Raw genomic sequence first — 18,543 nt, 5'->3', positions numbered from 1 at the left:
CAAGAAAGGACTCAGACAGTCTCTGATCTCCTCCTCTGAGAGATCATCCCCAGATTTGGTGTCCCAGCAACTCTCAAGTTAGACAATGGTCCTGAATTTACTTCTCATATTCCTCAATTTCTAAGATCCTAGACATCCCCTGGCACATTATCAACTCCCCTACCACCTTCAATCTTCAGGTAAGGAAGAAATAACTAATCGTTCTTCAAAAACCACTTTTGCTAAGCTATCAAAGGAACTTCACCTTGACTGGGTAAAAGTTCTACTTCTGGCTCTTTTCAAGATACTAACTCTCCCCAAGTAAGCTCTTCTCTTCTCACCCTTTGTACTCATATATGGACATGCAGGGTTTTTTTTTAATATTTTTATTTTCTATATTCTTTGTTTACATTTAAAATGATTTTCCCTTTCCCAGATACCCCTCGCCATATGTCCTATAAACCTTCTTCTCTCCATCCATTCTCCAATCACCTCCCTCCTTTTTTTCTCTGTCCTTATATTCCTCTCCAATGCTAGATCACTAATTTCCAGGATCAGGACCTTCTCCATACTTCTTCATGGGAGTCATTTGTTATGTGATTTGTGCCTTGGGTATTCAGGGCTTCTGGGCTAATTAATATCCACTTATCAGAGATTGCATTCCATGTGTATTCTTTTGTGATTGGGTTACCTCACTTAGGATGATATTTTCCAGATCAAACCATTTGCCTACAAATTGTGTGAATTCATTGTTTCTAATTGCTGAGTAGTATTCCATTGTGTAAATATACCACATTTTCTGTACCCATTCCTCCTTTGAGGGGCATCTGGGTTCTTTCCAGCTTCTGGCTATTATAAATAAGGCTGCTATGAACATAATGGAGCATGTGTCTTTATTGCATGCCAGGGAATCCTTTGGGTATATGCCCAGGAGAGGTTTGCAGGGTCCTCCAGAAGTGCTATGTCCAGTTTTCTGAGGAACCACCAGACTGATTTCCAAAGTGGTTGTACTATCTTACAACTCCACCAGCAGTGGAGGAGTGTTCCTCTTTCTCCACATCCTCACCAACACATGCTGTCTCCTGAGATTTTGTCCTTAGCCATTCTGAATGGTATAAGGTGAAATCTCAGGGTTGTTTTGATTTGCATTTCCCTAATGACTAATGATGTTGAACACTTCTTAAGGTGCCTCTCAGCCATCCGAATTTCTTCAGGTGAAAATTCTTTATTTAGATCTGTACCCCATTTTTAATAGGATTATTTGGTTCCCTGGGGTCTAACTTCTTGAGTTCTTTGTATATATTGGATATTAGCCCTCTATCAGTTGTGGGGTTGGTGAATATCCTTTCCCAATTTGATGGTTGCTGTTTTGTCCTTTTAACAGTGTCCTTTGCCTTATAGAAACTTTGTAATTTTATGAGGTCCCATTTGTCAATTCTTGACCTTAGAGCATAAGCTATTGGTAATCTGTTCAGGAACTTTTCTCCTATGCCCATGTCCTCAAGGGTTTTTCCCAGTTTCTTTTCTATTAGCTTCAGAGTGTCTGGCTTTATGTGGAGAACCTTGATCCACTTGGAGTGAAGTTTAGTAAATGGAGATATGAATGGATCAATTTGCATTCTTCTGCATGTTAACCTCCAATTGAACCAGCACCGTTTGTTGAAAAGGCTATCTTTTTTCCACTGGATGTTTTCAGCTCCTTGGTCGAAGATCAAGTGACCATAGGTGTGTGGGTTCTTTTCTGGATCTTCAATTCTATTCCATTGGTCCACTTTTCTGTCACTGTGCCAATACCATGCAGTTTTTAACACTATTGCTCTGTAGTATTACTTGAAGTCAGGAATATTGATTTCCCCAGAATTTCTTTTGTTGTTGAGAATAGTTATAGCTATCCTGGGCTTTTTGTTATTCCATATGAATTTGAGAATTGCTTTTTCTAACTCTGTGAAGAACTGAGTTGAGATTTTGATGGGGATTGCATTGAATCTGTATATTGCTTCTGACAAGATGGTCATTTTAACTATATTAATCCTGCCAATCCACGAGCATGGCAGATTTTTCCATTTTCTGAGGTATACTTCGATTTCCTTCTTCAGAGACCTGAAGTTCTTGTCGTATAGATCTTTCACTTGTTTGGTTATAGTCACACCAAGATACTTTATTTTGTTTGTGGCTATTGTGAAGGGTGTCATTTCCCTAACTTCTTTCTCTGCCTGCTTAGCCTTTGAGTATAGGAAGGCAACTGATTTGCTTGAGTTGATTTTATAACCAGCCACTTTGCTGAAGTTGTTTATCAGCTGTAGGAGTTCTCTGGTGGAGGTTTTTGGGTCACTTAAGTAGACTATCATGTCATCTGCAAATAGTGATAATTTGACTGCTTCCTTTTCAATTTGTATCCCCTTGGCCTCCTTATGTTGTCTAATTGCTCTAGCTAGATTTCAAGTACTATATTGAAAAGACATGGAGAGAGAGGACAGCCTTGTCTAGTCCCTGATTTTAGTGGGATAGCTTCAAGTTTCTCTCTGTCTAGTTTGATGTTGGCTACTGGTTTGCTGTATATTGCTTTAATGATGTTTAGGTGTGGGCCTTGAATTCCTGTTCTTTCCAAGACTTTTAGCATGAAAGAATGCTGAATTTTGTCAAATGCTTTTTCTGCATCTAATTAGATGCTCATATGTTTTTTTTTCTTTGATTTTATTTATGTAGTGTAGCATTGATGGATTTCCTTATATTGAACCATCCCTGCATCCCTGCCTACTTGATCATGGTAGATGATAGTTCTGATGTGTTCTTGGAATCAGTTGGCAAGAATTTATAAAGTATTTTTGCATCAATATTCATAAGAGAAATTGGCCTGAAGTTCTCTTTCTTTGTTGGATCTTTGTGTGGTTTTGATATCAGCATAATTGTGGCTTCATAGAATGAGTTGGGTAGAGTTCCTTCTCTTTCTATTTTGTGGAATAGTTTGAAGAGTATTGGTATTAGGCCTTCTATGAAGGTTTGATAGAATTCTGCACTGAAACCATCTGGTCCCGTGCCTTTTTTTGGTTGGGAGACATTCTATGACCCTTTTTATTTCTTTGGGTGTTATGGGACTGTTTAGATGATCTATTTGATCCTGATTTAGTTTTGGTGTCTGATATCTGTCTAGGAAACTGTCCATTTCCTACAGATTCTCCAGTTGTGTTGACTATAGGCTTTTTTAGTAGGATCTAATGAGTTTTTTGAATTTCCTCAGTTTCTGTTGTTATATCTCCCTTTTTATTTCTAAGGTTGTTAATCTGGATACTGTCTTTGTGCCCTTTGGTTAGTCTCGCTAAGAGTTTATCTATCTTGTTGATTTTCTCAAAGAACCAGCTCCTGGTTTTGTTGATTCTTAGTATGGATCTCTTTGTTTCTACTTGATTGATTCTGGCCCTGAGTTTGATGATTTCCTGCCTTCTACTCCTCCTGGGTTAAATAGCTTCTTTTTGTTCCAGGGCTTTCAGGTGTGTCATTAAGCTGTTAGTGTATGTTCTCTCTAGTTTCTTTTTGGAGGCACTCAGGGCTATGGGTTTTCCTCTTAGCACTGCTTTCATTGTGTCCCATAGATTTGGGCATGTTGTGTCTTCATATTCATTAAATTCTAAAAAGTCTTTAATTTCTTTCTTTATTTCTTCCTTGACCAAGGTATCATTGAGTAGAATATTGTTCAGTTTCCATGTGTATGTGGGTTTTCTGTTGTTTTTGTTGCTATTGAAGACCACTTTTACTCCATAGTGATCTGATAGGAGGCATGGGATTAGCTTGATCTTCTTATATTTGTTGAGGTCTGTCTTGTGACCAATTATATGGTCGATTTTGGAGAAGGTACCATGAGGTGCTGAGAAAAAAGTATATTCTTTTGCTTTAGGATAGAATGTTCTATATATATCTGTTAAATCTAATTCGTCCAAAGCTTCAATTAGTTTCACTGTGTCCCTGTTCAGTTTCTGTTTTCCTGATCTGTCCATTGAGGAAAGTGCAGTGTTGAAGTCACCCACAATTATTGTGTTAGGTGCAATGTGTGCTTTGAACTTTAATAAAGTTTCTTTTATTAATGAGGTTGCCCTTGAATTTGGAGCATAGATGTTCAGGATTGAGAGGTCTTCATGTTGTATTTTTCCTTTGACCAGCAAGAAGTGTCTCTCAGAGTCTCTTTTGATGACTTTGGGTTGAAAGTCAATTTTATCTGATATTAGAATGGCTACTCCAGCTTGTTTCCCGAGACCATTTGCTTGTAAAATTGTCTTCCAGCTTTTTACTCTAAGGTAGTGTTTGCTTTTGAGCCTGAGGTGTGTTTCCTGTATGCAGCAAAATGTAGGGTCCTATTTAGGTATCCATCGGTTAGTCTATGTCTTTTTATTGGGGCATTGAGTCCATTGATTTTAAGAGATATTAAGGAATATTGACTATTACTTCCTGTCATTTTTTGATGTTATTTTTTAAATTTGATTTGGTTTCTTTTGGGTTTGATGAAAGAAGGTTACTATCTTGCTTTTTCCAGGGTGAAGTTTCCCTCCTTGTATTGGTGTTTTCCTCCTATTATCCTTTGTAGGGCTGGGTTTGTGGTAAGATATTGGATAAACATGGTTTTGTCACGGAATATCTTAGTTTCTCCATCTATGGTGATTAAGAGTTTTGCTGGGTAAAGTAGTTTTCGCTGGCATTTGTGTTCTCTTAGAGTCTGCATGAGATCTGCCCAGGATCTTCTAGCTTTCATAGTCTCAGGTGAGACGTCTGGTGTGATTCTGATAGGTCTTCCTTTATATGTTACTTGGCCTTTTTCTCTTACTGCCTTTAATATTCTTTCTTTGTTTAGTCCATTTGGGGTTTTGATTATTATGTGACAGGAGTTATTTCTGTTCTGGTCCAGTCTGTTTTGAGTTCTGTAGGCTTCTTGTATATTCATGGGCATCTCTCTCTTTAGGTTTGGGAGTTTTCTTCCATAATTTTATTGAAGATATTTGCTGGCTCTTTGAGTTGTAAATCTTCACTCTCATCTATGCCTATAATCCTTAGGTTTGTTCTCCTCATTGTGACCTGGATTTCCTGGATGTTTTGGGTTACAAGATTTTTGCATTTTGCTTTTTCTCTAACTGTTGAGTCCATGGTTTCTATGGTATCTTCAGGATCTGAGATTCTTTCTTCTATCTCTTGTATTCTATTGTTGATATTTGCATCTATGTCCCCTGATTTCTTCTCAAGGTTTTCTATCTCCACAGTTTTCTCCCTTTGAGTTTTCTTAGTTGTTTCTACTTCTGATTTTAGGTCCTGGATAGTTTTGCTTAGCTCCTGCACTTGCTTGTTTGTACTTTCCTGTAATTCTTTAAGAGATTTTTGTGTTTCCTCTTTCATGACCTCAGCCTGTTGACCAAAGTTCTCCTGTATTTCTTTAAGTGATTTTTGCATTTCCTCCTTATTGGCTTTTGTATTTTCCTGAATTTCTTTCAATGATTTTTGTGTTTCCCTTGCAAGGGCTTCTAACTTTGGATCCATTTTCTCCTGAATTTCTTTAAGTATGTCCTTCATGTGTTCCTCTACCAGCATCGTGACCAGTTATTTTAAATCCAAATCTTGTTTTTCTGGTGTGATAGGGTATCCAGGACATGCTGTTAAAGGAGAATTGGGTTCAGATGCTGCCATATTGCCTTGATTTCTGTTAGTGACGTTCCTGCGTTTGCCTTTTGCCATCTAGTAATCACTGGTGTTAGTTGGTCTTGTCAATGCTGGACTCACCAGTGCAAGCTGCCTCTTCCTAGGTGGCCTCTGGTGCACAGCTGACCTCCTGCACTGCTTGGAGACAGGGTGCTGTGGCCCAGGCTGTTCAGATCCTGAAGCAGATACCTGAAGGCTCCTGCTGGGGCCTGCTGGTCTCAACAGAGCACACTGACTCCTCCCAGCTGGCCTCCCGGTTACCCTCTGGCCTCTTGCAGGACCTGGAGATGTGTCATCGCAGCCCAGGCTGTTCTGGATCCCGAATCGGAGATCTGAAGGCTTCTGCGAGAAGCCTCAGAGCTGGAACCTAAGCTCCATGTCACCGGAGCTAGCTGTGTGCTCCCAGTCTGCCTCCGGGTGCACACCAGGCCTCTTGCACTTCCTGGAGACTGAGTGCTGTGGCCTAGGCTGTTCAGATCCAAAGCAGACACCTGAAGGCTTCTGCTGGGTCCTACTGGACTCACCAGAACACACTGACTGCTCCGGCCTCCTGGGTGGCCCTCTGCCCTCTTGCAGGACCTGGAGATGTGGCTTTGCAGCCCAGGCTGCTCTGGATCCTGAAGCAGAGATCTGAAGGCTCCTGCCAGAGGCCTCAGGGCTGGAACCTAAGCTCCGTGCCACCCCACCAGAGCAAGCTGTGTGTTCCCAGTCTCGGACATCCCATTTTAACTCCTGGTCTTTCATCTAAATGATCTCCTCTCCCTGACCATCTACACACCTCATTACTTTGCCACTTCTATTCTCTCCTATGGAACTTTGCTGACCACCATCTACCATGGCCACATTGTCTCCAATACAATGCCTGTCAACATTGTAGACCAAGTTATTCTATCTCTGCCAGAGCATCAGCCCTCACACCTCTCTCACAAACAGAAGGGCACTTTTAAGATAATTCCTGTGACCCTCTACAGCTTCTAAACTCGAAACATTCTCATTGGGTCCACCTGTCTCACCTCAAACCTTTCATCTCTCCACCTAAACATGACCCTCCTTCATACATGTCCACTCTGACAGGATCATTCTCTGTTAAGCTCAGTAGGACATTGAGACAACCCATCTTGTCCCCAAATCCAGAAAATGAGACTCCATTCCAGCAGCCGAACTCAATCTCACTGGATTAGACATGGGTTTCCCATTATCCCCATGATGTTCTTCACTTCCATCCAGGGCAGTCCTTAACATCTAGATATTCAAGGTTAAATAAATTCCCACAGATACTATCAGTCTTTCCGAATAGGGTCAGGAAACTGCTTCATAGTCAGATGGGAGGAACTGATCCAAATCACTGTCAACCCAGTATCTGTTTTCCCATCTTAATATTATGATCTCTATACTTGCTTTCTATTTGACCAGACAAAAGATTATTGTAGTAAATGGCCAGATGAATATGGAGTCTCCTCATATTGTTCCTGCCAGATACATATTGTAGTGGCTATTCCTGGTTGTCAACTTGACTATATCTGGAATGAACTACAATCTAGAATTGGAAGGCTCACCTATGATCCTAATCTGGAGGATCAGAGATATAAGTTTCTGACCTGGATCTTGGCACAGAGATCTTGAAGCATAGCGGTTATGAATTTCAGAAGATTAAGACAAGGAGATCTCCAAGTTCAAGATCATCTGGGATTAAAGGCATGGAGGGACATGCCTTTAATCTGGGTCAAACCCTCTGCTAGAGACCCACATGCCTGTAATCTGGGTCACACCCTCTGTTGGAGACCTACAGCCTTTTTTCTGGGCTACACCCTCTGCTGGAGATATATAAGGTCATTGGAAGTAGGAAGATTATTCACTCTTCCTTGTCTGCTTGCCTCATGGGACTGAGAAACTGATAGATCCTTGGAGTTCCATTCACAGCTGCTGCTGACCATTGTTGGGGAGTTGGACTATAGACTGTTAGTCATTGACAAATTCCCTAACTATATAAAGACTATCCATACGTGTTCTGTGACTCTAGAGAATGCACAATAATACACATATGCTAGGATCACAGATCAATTACTTCTTCTATTAACCCTGAAGACATTTTCCTTCTATATAGCAGACCAATGGGATTCTAGAAAAAAATTGATTCTTTGACAGCCATGGTTCTTCAGAACCAATTGGGCCTAGATGTTCTGACTGCTAAAAAGGTGGTCTTTGCCTGTTCCTTCAAGAAGAATGTCGTCGCTATGTTAACCAATCTGGGATATTGAGAAATAAAATCCAGGAGCTACAGTCAGACATAAAGAATTTCAGGGATCATGAGACTTCTAGTTCTGGGATTTTTGAAAACTCTATATTAAAGTGAATACTCCCTTTTGTAATGTCTTTTCTTGTCATCTTCTTGATGCTATTATTTGCTCCCTGCCTCATTAATCTTGTTTCTACATTCCTCCAACAGCAAGTAAAAAAAAATTCTAACCAAACTCTTAATCAGTTCCTGTTACCTGATTACCAGCTGCTGCCCACAGAAGTGCTGCTGTCCACAGAGGTACCTGATGTAAATATTTACCAGATGGATCCCGATGGTGAAAGTCAGCTACACCCCAAAATGACAACACCTCTATACAGCAGGAAGTATCATAAGAGACACAGCACCCTCATTCCCTTTTCAACATCTGCTTCCCCCTCATAATTTTCTTATCTCTATAATAATAAAGGAGGAATGTTGGTACTGCGACCTGTTGCCAAGACAAAGTCCACCATATTCCCAGAATCCATTGGGCTCACCTTTACCTGTGACCACATCTCCATCCATATATCTAAAAGGAACAACCCCCCCCCTTTCCTTCTTCTCTTTCTGCCACGAACTTTGCCCTTTCCTCTCTCAAAAAAACTCACCTGGAACTGCTTGGCATGGTGTGGACTTTTTGGAGTCTCCACTGCTTTATTATCCCAACAGGTCAGTAGAGTAAATTTATTAGATATATTTGAAAGGAACAATTTCCTGAATCAGTGGTCCAAAATCTCATGGGTATATCTTAATAAAGGTAAATTGTATTTTTAACAACTTGGGCTGATAGAAATGAAACCTATTTGGAAAGAGATTCTTCCATACACAATCAGAAAGGAAAAGTGAACCATAATCCAATATAACTAGAGTCCTCACTAGAAGAGCTAAATGCAAGTAAAGATTGATCACATAGAGATAATTATCAGGAGTGGGACTATATGTAGTAGAATAATATATTAGCCAAGGAACAAAATCTATGGCCCTAAGAAAGATGAAAAGAGGTTAGAAAATGATCCTACATATACTCTCAAGAAGAATTTTCCCTGTGAGGCATCTGTTTCAGACTTCTAAATGTATATTGTGACCAAATATCTCTTGTTTTAGTCCACTCATTTTACTATAGTTTCTCCTTCATATAGAAGCAAATATGTTCATTAATATTAGCTTAGGTCTAAGAACAGGAACTTAAGGAGCATGGCTATATATCTGTGATAAAGAGCTTGTCTAATATGTGGAAGACCTTGGCTCAATTCAAATCCCTTCGAGAAAAAGATCAGAACTCAAAATGGAATAACTATTAAAAGAGGTCAATGAATTATAAGAATATTGGGTTTTTAATACACATTGGTACTCATATGCATAAAGCAAACAGAGATCTTTTTTAATATAATATAATTTCATATATTATATTTTATGTAATATAATTTATGTGTTTATTGTCTGCTTTCTGGCTACTAATTAAAAATAATGGAAAGATATTTTTAAAACTTCAAATTAAATTGCCACTGCTTTAAGTGAATCTACTTCCTTTCTTGTGATGATCATAAATCAGACAAAACATCATTAAAGAATATAAAAACTTATTAGTCAGTTTTTCATCTCATAGCAAACTTTGCCTTCTACATATGTCTTTCAATGGACTAGTTGATAATTATTATTACTTGCCATATGATTTTCCAAGTGCAGTCAATATTAGCACCTAGACATAATCTTTACCAAAACCCACAGTTTTACAAAAAATCAGTAGACTTATAAAAGCAAAAATATTCTACTGTAAGGTAGTTTCTAACTCAATCTTCCATTACATGTCAGAGGTGAACGTGTTTTAGCCACTTTGAGGTTATGATATGGTTCAGCGATTGAGCTGTTTAAGGCACATTAAAATAAAAGACTGTGTTTGACTTTCATTTGGTAATACAGAACATCAGGGTGAGGCATGTGCTGTTTCCACCACTGGGATTCATTTGAGTAGAGAATAATTGGCAGTTACTACAATGTAATTTCCTTTTCTTCAGTTTAACTAATTTCTACCATTTTTTTCAGGGCACTAAATGATGATTTAGCACTATAAATAGTCTTTAAACACTATCTTACTGGTTTCATGGCTCATTTACTCTGCTCCACCAAGTCAGAATTGGTCAGCATCATTAAATAATGTATTAAAAAAGCATAAGAGAGGAAAGCAGAAAAATAATTATTTATTCAATTTTAGAATATTGAAAATAGCATCAAGTAAAATGCCCCCAACTTCAGCTTTGAGTTACAGAATGGAGAATACAATTTAAAGAAAGCAAAATATTTGCATAACTCAACAGTTACACCAATGTGTTGTCCCCTACCCACCATTGTATCAATGTTTTTCTCTCTCCTATAAGTTCAGTCTCTACTGAGAAGTCAAATGATGGATTACAAAATTTCTGTAAAGTATAATTTCCTCTCCTGTGCTCTTCTGCCCCAGTAGAAGTTTACAGTGTGACAAATTTATCTATCTATCTATCTATCTATCTATCTATCTATCTATCTATCTATCTATCTATATCTATCTATCTATCTATTTATCTATCTATCTATCTATCTATCTATCTATCTATCATCTGAGTGTATATGTGTGCATGTCTATTTGTGTTTGTGTGCCCTTGTGCACCCATTCATGTATGTACTCATTTTGTTTTTTTGTTTGTTTGTTTGTTTGCTTTTTTTTTTTTTTTTTTTTTTTTTGAGACGGAGTTTCTCTGTAAAGACCTGGCTGTCCTGGAATTCACTGTGTAGACCAGGCTGGCTACAAACTCAGAAATCTGCCTGCCTCTCCTTCCCAAGTGCTGTGATGAAAGGTGTGTGCCACCACTGCCTGGTTTATGTGCTCATTTGTAAACACAGGTAACTTATGTTACCAACCACCAACTCATCAATAATTTAACATGCACAAAATTTGATTTAGAATTTGGTGACATTTATTTTCAAGGTTTCTGTGGTTATATCTACTTAAATGATATGCAGGTAGGTCATGGATTTTTAAGTTACATATTTTTTTTTTAGAAATTCAAACATTACTACACCATCTACATCACTCCAAAAGCTCTTTCTTCCATGCCCCTTCCAAAATTCATTTCTTAACTATTCTTATTGCATTATGTATGCCAATAAGTGCTTGCTGACAGGAGCCTGATATAGCTGTCACCTGGGAGGCTCTTCCAGTGCATGACAAATACAGTGGGAGACACTCTCATCCAACCATTGAACTGAGCACAGGGTCCCCCATGGAGGAACTAGAGAAAGGACCCAAGGTGCTTAAGGGGTTTACAGAGCCATAGGAGGAACAACAATTTGAACCACCCAGTACCCTCAGATCTCCCAGAGACTAAACACCAACCCAAGAGTACACATGGAGGGACCTATGGCTCCACATAAGCATGCAGCAGAGAATGGCCTTTTTGGACATCAGTGGGAGGAGTTGCCTTTGGTCCTGAAATGGCTAGATGCACTAGTATAGGGGAATGCCAGGACAGGGAAGCTGGAGTGTGTGGATTGGTGAGTAGGGGGAGGTCTGATAGGTTAGGGGATTTTTTGGGGGGAGGGGCCCAGGAAAGGGGACAATGTTTGATATGAAAATAAAGAATATAGCGAAGAAGAAGAAGAAGAAGAAGAAGAAGAAGAAGAAGAAGAAGAAGAAGAAGAAGAAGACGAGGAGGAGGAGGAGGAGGAGGAGGAGGAGGAGGAGGAGGAGGAGGAGGAGGAAAAAGGTGGTTTAAATGGCTCAAAAAAAGAAAAGAAGAAGAAAAAAGAAAAAAGAAAAGAGGCGTCTAACTTCTTGAGTTCTTTATATATATTGGATATTAGCCCTCTATCTGATGTAGAGTTGGTGAAGATCTTTTCCCAATTTGTTGGTTGCCGATTTGTCCTTTTGATCATGTCCTTTGCCTTACAGAAACTTTGTACTTTTATGAGGTCCCATTTGTCAATTCTTGATCTTAGAGCATACGCTATTGGTGATCTATTCAGAAACTTTCCCCCTGTATCGATGTCCTCAAGGGTCTTCCCCAGTTTCTTTTCTATTAGCTTCAGAGTGTCTGGCTTTATGTGGAGGTCCTTGATCCATTTGGAGTTTAGCTTAGTACAAGGAGACAAGGATCGATCAATTCGCATTTTTCTGCATGCTGACTTCCAGTTGAACCAGCACCATTTTTTGAAAAGGCTATCTTTTTTCCATTGGATGTTTTCAGGACCTTTGTTGAGGATCAAGTGGCCATAGGTATGTGGGTTCATTTCTGGATCTTCAATTCTGTTCCATTGAACTGCCTGCTTGTCACTGTACCAATACCATGCAGTTTTTAACACTATTGCTCCCAAGTTAGACTCCAGAACACCAAATAACCCTATTAAAAACTGGGGTACAGAGTTAAACAAATAATTTTCACCTGAAGAACTTTGGATGGCAGAGAAGCACCTTAAAAATTGCTCAACTTCATTAGTCATTAGAGAAATGCAAATCAAAACAACCTAGAGATTTCACCTTACACCAGTCAGAATGGCTAAGATTAAAAATTCAGGAGACAGCAGGTGTTGGTGAGGATGTGGAGAAAGAGGAACACTCCTCCACTGCTGGTGGGGTTGCAAATGGGTACAACCACTCTGGAAATCAGTCTGGCGGTTCCTCAGAAAACTGGGCACCTCACTTCTGGAAGATCCTGCTATACCACTCCTGGGCATATACCCAGAGGATTCCCCAGCATGTCATAAGGATACATGTTCCACTATGTTCATAGCAGCCCTATTTATAATTGCCAGAAGCTGGAAAGAACCCAGGTATCCCTCAACAGAAGAGTGGATGCAAAAAATGTGGTATATATACACAATGGAGTATTATTCAGCCATTAGAAACAATGAATTCATGAAATTCTTAGGCAAATGGATGGAGCTGGAGAACATCATACTAAGTGAGGTAACCCAGTCTCAAAAGATCAGTCATGGTATGCACTCACTAATAAGTGGATATTAAGCTAGAAAACTAGAATACCCAAAACATAATCCAATTCACACATCAAATGAGGTACAAGAAGAATGGAGGAGTGGCCCCTTGTTCTGGAAAGATGCTGTGAAGCAGTATAGGGCAAAACCAGAACAGGGAAGTGAGAAGGGGTAGGTGGGAGAACAGGAGGAGGGAAGGGGGCTTATGACACTTTTGGGGAGTAGGTGGCTGGAAAAGGGGAAATCATTTGAAATGTAAATAAAAAATATATTGAAGAAAAAAAAGAAAAAAAAAGAAGCATGTATATGTATCATTGAACTCATTCTTTTACTATCTCAGTGCTAGGATTGCAGACATGCAATAAGCTACAATACTAGGGCCAGTTTATCACAGTTCTTAATTGAAAACAATAAGAACTTTTCATCATTAATAACCACAATTTATATTCCATTTGAAACAAAATATTTTTGTGATCAACAATTACTTTAGTATTAATTTAAATGCTAATTAATTCTCTCTATGTTCCTTTATTGGCCTGACAGCTTGCTTGAGAGCCATCAGGGAAATAGGTACCTGGTTCTATTTTGCTGTTTTCTTTTTATTGTTTTCCTCTTAATACACACATAGTAATATAAATTTTTATTTAATTTGCTTATTTTAATTTTGATATAACTTTTTATCGCTCATAATTAATTTTATCAAGGTCATATGCATTGCCTACACTCTGAAGAATGTGCTTCAACCTTCCTTGATATCTGCAAAGTCATGTCTTAATATATTAAGTGGAGGAGGAAGCAAAGGCAGATGTCACTGAGAAGGTGGTGGAAATTTCTGTATAAATGTCAGTAAATAGCAAGTTGGGTGTGCTCAGCTGTGGGGGCAATTTCTACATAAGGGTCAAACTGAAGCTTGCTTGAGGACTTAGAGATTAGTGACACAGAAAAAAATAGCCATTCAGGAACTGCAACTTGGTGCACACATGTGCTTGGGACCAGTAGGACATGGGTGGAGGGTATGAACTGCACTCCACCAGAATTATCACACAAGCTTACTGCTTCAAACTCACTTGCTCCTGGAGTCTGAGCCATTGATCCCATGCCTTCTCACCCACTGCCTCCAAGGGACACTCAGGGTAGGATGGCGACTTAAGTAACAATAGGCATTTTTACTCATTTTACACATTTGATGTTACTAAGCAGTGATTTTCTTTATGAGTAAAAGTATATTATCAATAAAGTCTATATAAATATTTGTTATCCTACACAGCAAATATTTATAATTTATATTTTATTAAGTTGTTAGCAACCATAGATTTCATGTACTAAAAATACCTCATTATAAAGCAAATGGGGTATTCTTTACAGAGAACATAAGGATAAGGGAAGAAAAGTATTTCATCAGAGAATAATTTCATAATCAAATGGATCCAAGTCCCATTCAGAATTCTAATCAGTCAGACGCAGGCATTAGTAATGTACATTCTTATTTTAGTGTATTAATTTTGACTTCTAAGTAGAAAGCTTAATTGGATGTCTCATTTTGTGTTAGGCAAGAATAACATATTCACATCATCCTTAGTGAAGTCTCCATATTATATCATTCAACTGAATGTTTTTGAGGTTATCCATTAAGAATTTATCCATAATATTGTAACAATGTTTAAAGAATGTTGTATAACATCCAAAAGACCTGTAGATTTGAATTAAAAGCATAGAGAGAAAATAGTCACATACCAGCTATATTTATAATCACCTCTTCTTAATTTTTGAGATATTTGCGTATTTAAACTTTTTATGCATAGAATATCTCAATATTTCATTTTATCCTGGTCAAAGTTGCTTTACTAACTTAGTTACTCACTAAATTTATTTCAGTGTGGATAGAGCAGCTTAACGATAAGTCATCATGAATTTAGTACTGTTTAACATTGGGTTAATAGGTATATATACAAAAATAGTTTTATTCATGAATGATGTACAATTTTCAAGAAGATTGTGGGAAGCAATCTTGTTTGGCCCCTATCCTAAGAAGTCAAAAGATTCATTAATTTACTTGTCCATATTATAGTTAATTTTATCATACACTGATTGCAGCAGGGAGATGGCAGGTCTATTTTCTTCTGTTACAATTTCTTATTACCTTTCCCTAAAGATCAACATTACCATTGTAGTGTTATCAAAGACACTAATTTAAAAATATCTGAAATAATCCTAACAATTGAGTTCCTAGTGTGATTGTTTTCTCAGCTGATTGATCATGTTAATTAGATTGGTGAACTATAGGAAATATCCTCAGTTTTATTATAACACTCTTAGTTTAACAGTTTCGCACTTCTAGACAATCAATTTGTGGTATGGGCAGACAGGGATATCCTTTGTATTAGCATAAAAAGAACTAATAAAAAACTGAACAGATGATAGAATAGATTGTTCTTGCCTATTGACAACCATTGAGCAACCATTCTAGGAAGCTTTTAACTGTAATGTCATATAACTGGAAAGCACAATTGAAAGACTTAGGACATATTTATGTAGCATGATTTCTACTATGTCATTTGGGAGGGGAGCAGGAAATAAGGAGAAAAAATTCTAATACTTTTGCTTTACAAAAAGAAGTATTTTTTTCCATTCCTTTTGATTGTTATGGTATGTTACATTCCTGAAGTTAAATTAAAGAGAGAGAAAGAGAGAGAGAGAGAGAGAGAGAGAGAGAGAGAGAGAGGGAGAGAGATTAAAAGACACAGACTGAAAGAGGGTATTACCTCATACTCTTCTCTTGTTAGACATGATCTGAGAATGGTCATTTCAGTAGGTACCTGAAATGACCATTTTTAATGCTCTATGGTTGCTATGATTTCAGAATACAAGAAAGATAAGCCTAAAGTGAAAATTATGTTGACATTCATGGTATTTTGCTTAGACTCCTACAGTATTTTGCTCAGGCAAGACCCAAGAAAAAACACATGATGTTTGGAAAAAGTATAAATAGGACAGTGATGGTATGATTGCATAGCTTTGCAAGGCTTTATTAGTTGCATGTCACCTGTTGTTCCCACTTCTCATCCACATTAGTTTGGAGGCCTAGTGTTTCTGCTGGATAATTTAACCACTGCTGATTGATTACTGTTTGGTATCCTCACATTATTGACCTGGACTACAGGTATTCTGACACACTGAGATTGGAATCATGCTAAAGTATTTGTTCTAAACAAATCCACATCCTCTTCTCTTATTTGACATCCTCTATGTTTAGTTGGTAGGCTAAAAGGGGAATCAAATAATTTGAGAATCCTTATTAAAAGTAGTTTCTTTTATTCTAAGCCTACAGGACACACTTAATCCAAGTTGGAGCAGCAATAGCAAGATGTGATAGGAGGGACTTCAGGAAAGCTCCTGAAAGACGTGAGCATGTATGAATGTAGGTACATGTGTTTAGGAGTGATCAGATAAAGCCAAGTCAATATTTTATTGTTACATTGTTATTTATTTAGTTTAAATTTTACTATAACTCCATTATTTCCTGCTTTGCTTTCCTTCCTCTCACCTCTTACCATGTACCTTGCGTATTGTTCTCTTTAAAATTATAGCCTATTTTTTGATTGCTGTTCTCTCTCTCTCTCTCTCTCTCTCTCTCTCTCTCTCTCTCTCTCTCTCTCGCCTTCTCTCTCTGTGTGTGTGTGTGTGTGTATGTGTGTGTGTGTGTGTGTTTGTGTGTGTATGTGTGTGTGCATTTCAGTAATTTTCCTAGGACTGTAAAACCCTGGTATCTTTCAAGTGTGCCTTTTCATGTATCTACAAATATAATAGTAGTATGGATTTTTTATTATTTATATTTTACTTTCTTCTTTATTTCTTAGCTTGATTTTAAAACTTACTTGAGCACATAGTTGGAAAATGCATTCAAACTGGTTTTTATACTTGAATGGTTACCCAAGAAATGTTTGGTGGTCAGAGAGCTCATTACACAATGGTAACAATATCAAGTTCTTCCTTTGTCTCCTATTGTCATGATGTATACATATGAAAGATGTATCAGACCTGCCACTACTCTCATACTTCATCGGACTGATAATTAATTTTCTCAATCATACCGGAGTTCCTTATACTTATGATATACTTTTCATTCATTCTGCTATAGAAACTCTATACACTATGGTCCTAGCATTCTAATTCCTGCTCATCAAGTGCCACTTTAAATTTGTTTCTCAGAGTAGTTTTAACAACTATTTAGACTTGAATAAATTTCTTTAGTTATTGGTGTAGTCTTTACTAAATTTTAATGCACAACAGTCAAAGGATTTGGAAAATTGATATTTTCTTTATGTACTATGCTATAGTCTCTGTAGAAATAAAAGTCAAATTGGTAAGTTAATGTAAAAATATGAGTCCATATTTAAAATATATTTTGAGTATATCAAATATAACATATTACACACATTGTTTCTTTTTCTAATTAATCCTTTTATTCACTTATATTTAAAATTATATCCCCCTTCCTGGTTGTCCTCCATAACCCCACATCCTGTTCTGCCTCCTACCTTCCCTTTGCCTCCATGAGGTTGTTCCTCCAACCATTCACCCACTCCTGCCTTACTATTCTAGCATCTCTCCCCTACTATGGGGCATCAAACATCCACAAAACCAAGGGTCTCCCCTCCTGTTGATGAAAGATAAGACCATCTTATGCTACATATGCATCTGGAGACATGGATTCCTACATGTATATTCTTTGGTTGGGTTTTAGTCTCAGGGAGCACTGTGCAAACTCTCTTTGCTTCTAGTTGCTTGATTTCAGCCCTGAGTTTGATTGTATCTTACCATCTACACCTCTTGGGTGTATTTGCTTCTTTTTGTACTGGAGCTTTTATATGTGCTGTTAAGCTACTAGTGTATGATCTCCCAATTTCTTTCTTTTGTTTTCTCCGAGCAATATGTTTTGTTTGCTTTAAATTCCTTGTGATAATGCCTCCTGGATGTTGGTGAGACATTGTACATGGGCTGGGTTTACACTTAGCACCCTGTGATGGGCTGGAAAAAAAGGACAAGTCTTGGCCTAACTCAGACCTCTAGTCCCTTGTCCTTCTATGACTACTACATGCAGGAAGAAACCATTCCAAATATATGCTCACCAACCTAGGTGAAAAAGGAGAGGGACCCAGCTGAGCCCTATACATTGGGTCCTATGGGATTGGGGAACAAGTTTTCAAATTAAGTTTGCCAAAACACACCAAAAGTAATGAAACAGGCACTCTGGGCTTAAGTTCTAGCCTGGAGGTTAGTAAAGCCTTTGTCTCCAGTATCAGTACGCACTTCTATCAGTAGAGCACTCTAGATGTAGACACTGTTCCTTATTCCTCCGTGCTCTAAAGCACCAAGATATTTTGAGCATATCCTGTAAAGGACAGATGAGCAAAACAGGCCAAGTGTACCTAGCATGAGAAGGAGGTGCTAGGTCCTGCCTTTCTGGTTTTGAATATGTATATCCTGGCCACTATATACCTTGGATCCCCAAACTGTCTGTCTGGGGTAGAAAAAGAAATATTCCTTTTCCCATCTACCTTGGCATAGAGTGTGGAGATGGAATTTGCAGGGATACTGAGTCTGTGGACATCCTAACCCTGGCTTGGACAGAACTGGGAAAGCAA

Source organism: Apodemus sylvaticus, chromosome 6 (assembly GCF_947179515.1).
Source record: "Apodemus sylvaticus chromosome 6, mApoSyl1.1, whole genome shotgun sequence".
In the NCBI taxonomy this organism is placed as follows: domain Eukaryota; kingdom Metazoa; phylum Chordata; class Mammalia; order Rodentia; family Muridae; genus Apodemus; species Apodemus sylvaticus.
Note: the sequence above shows the minus strand (reverse complement) of the source record.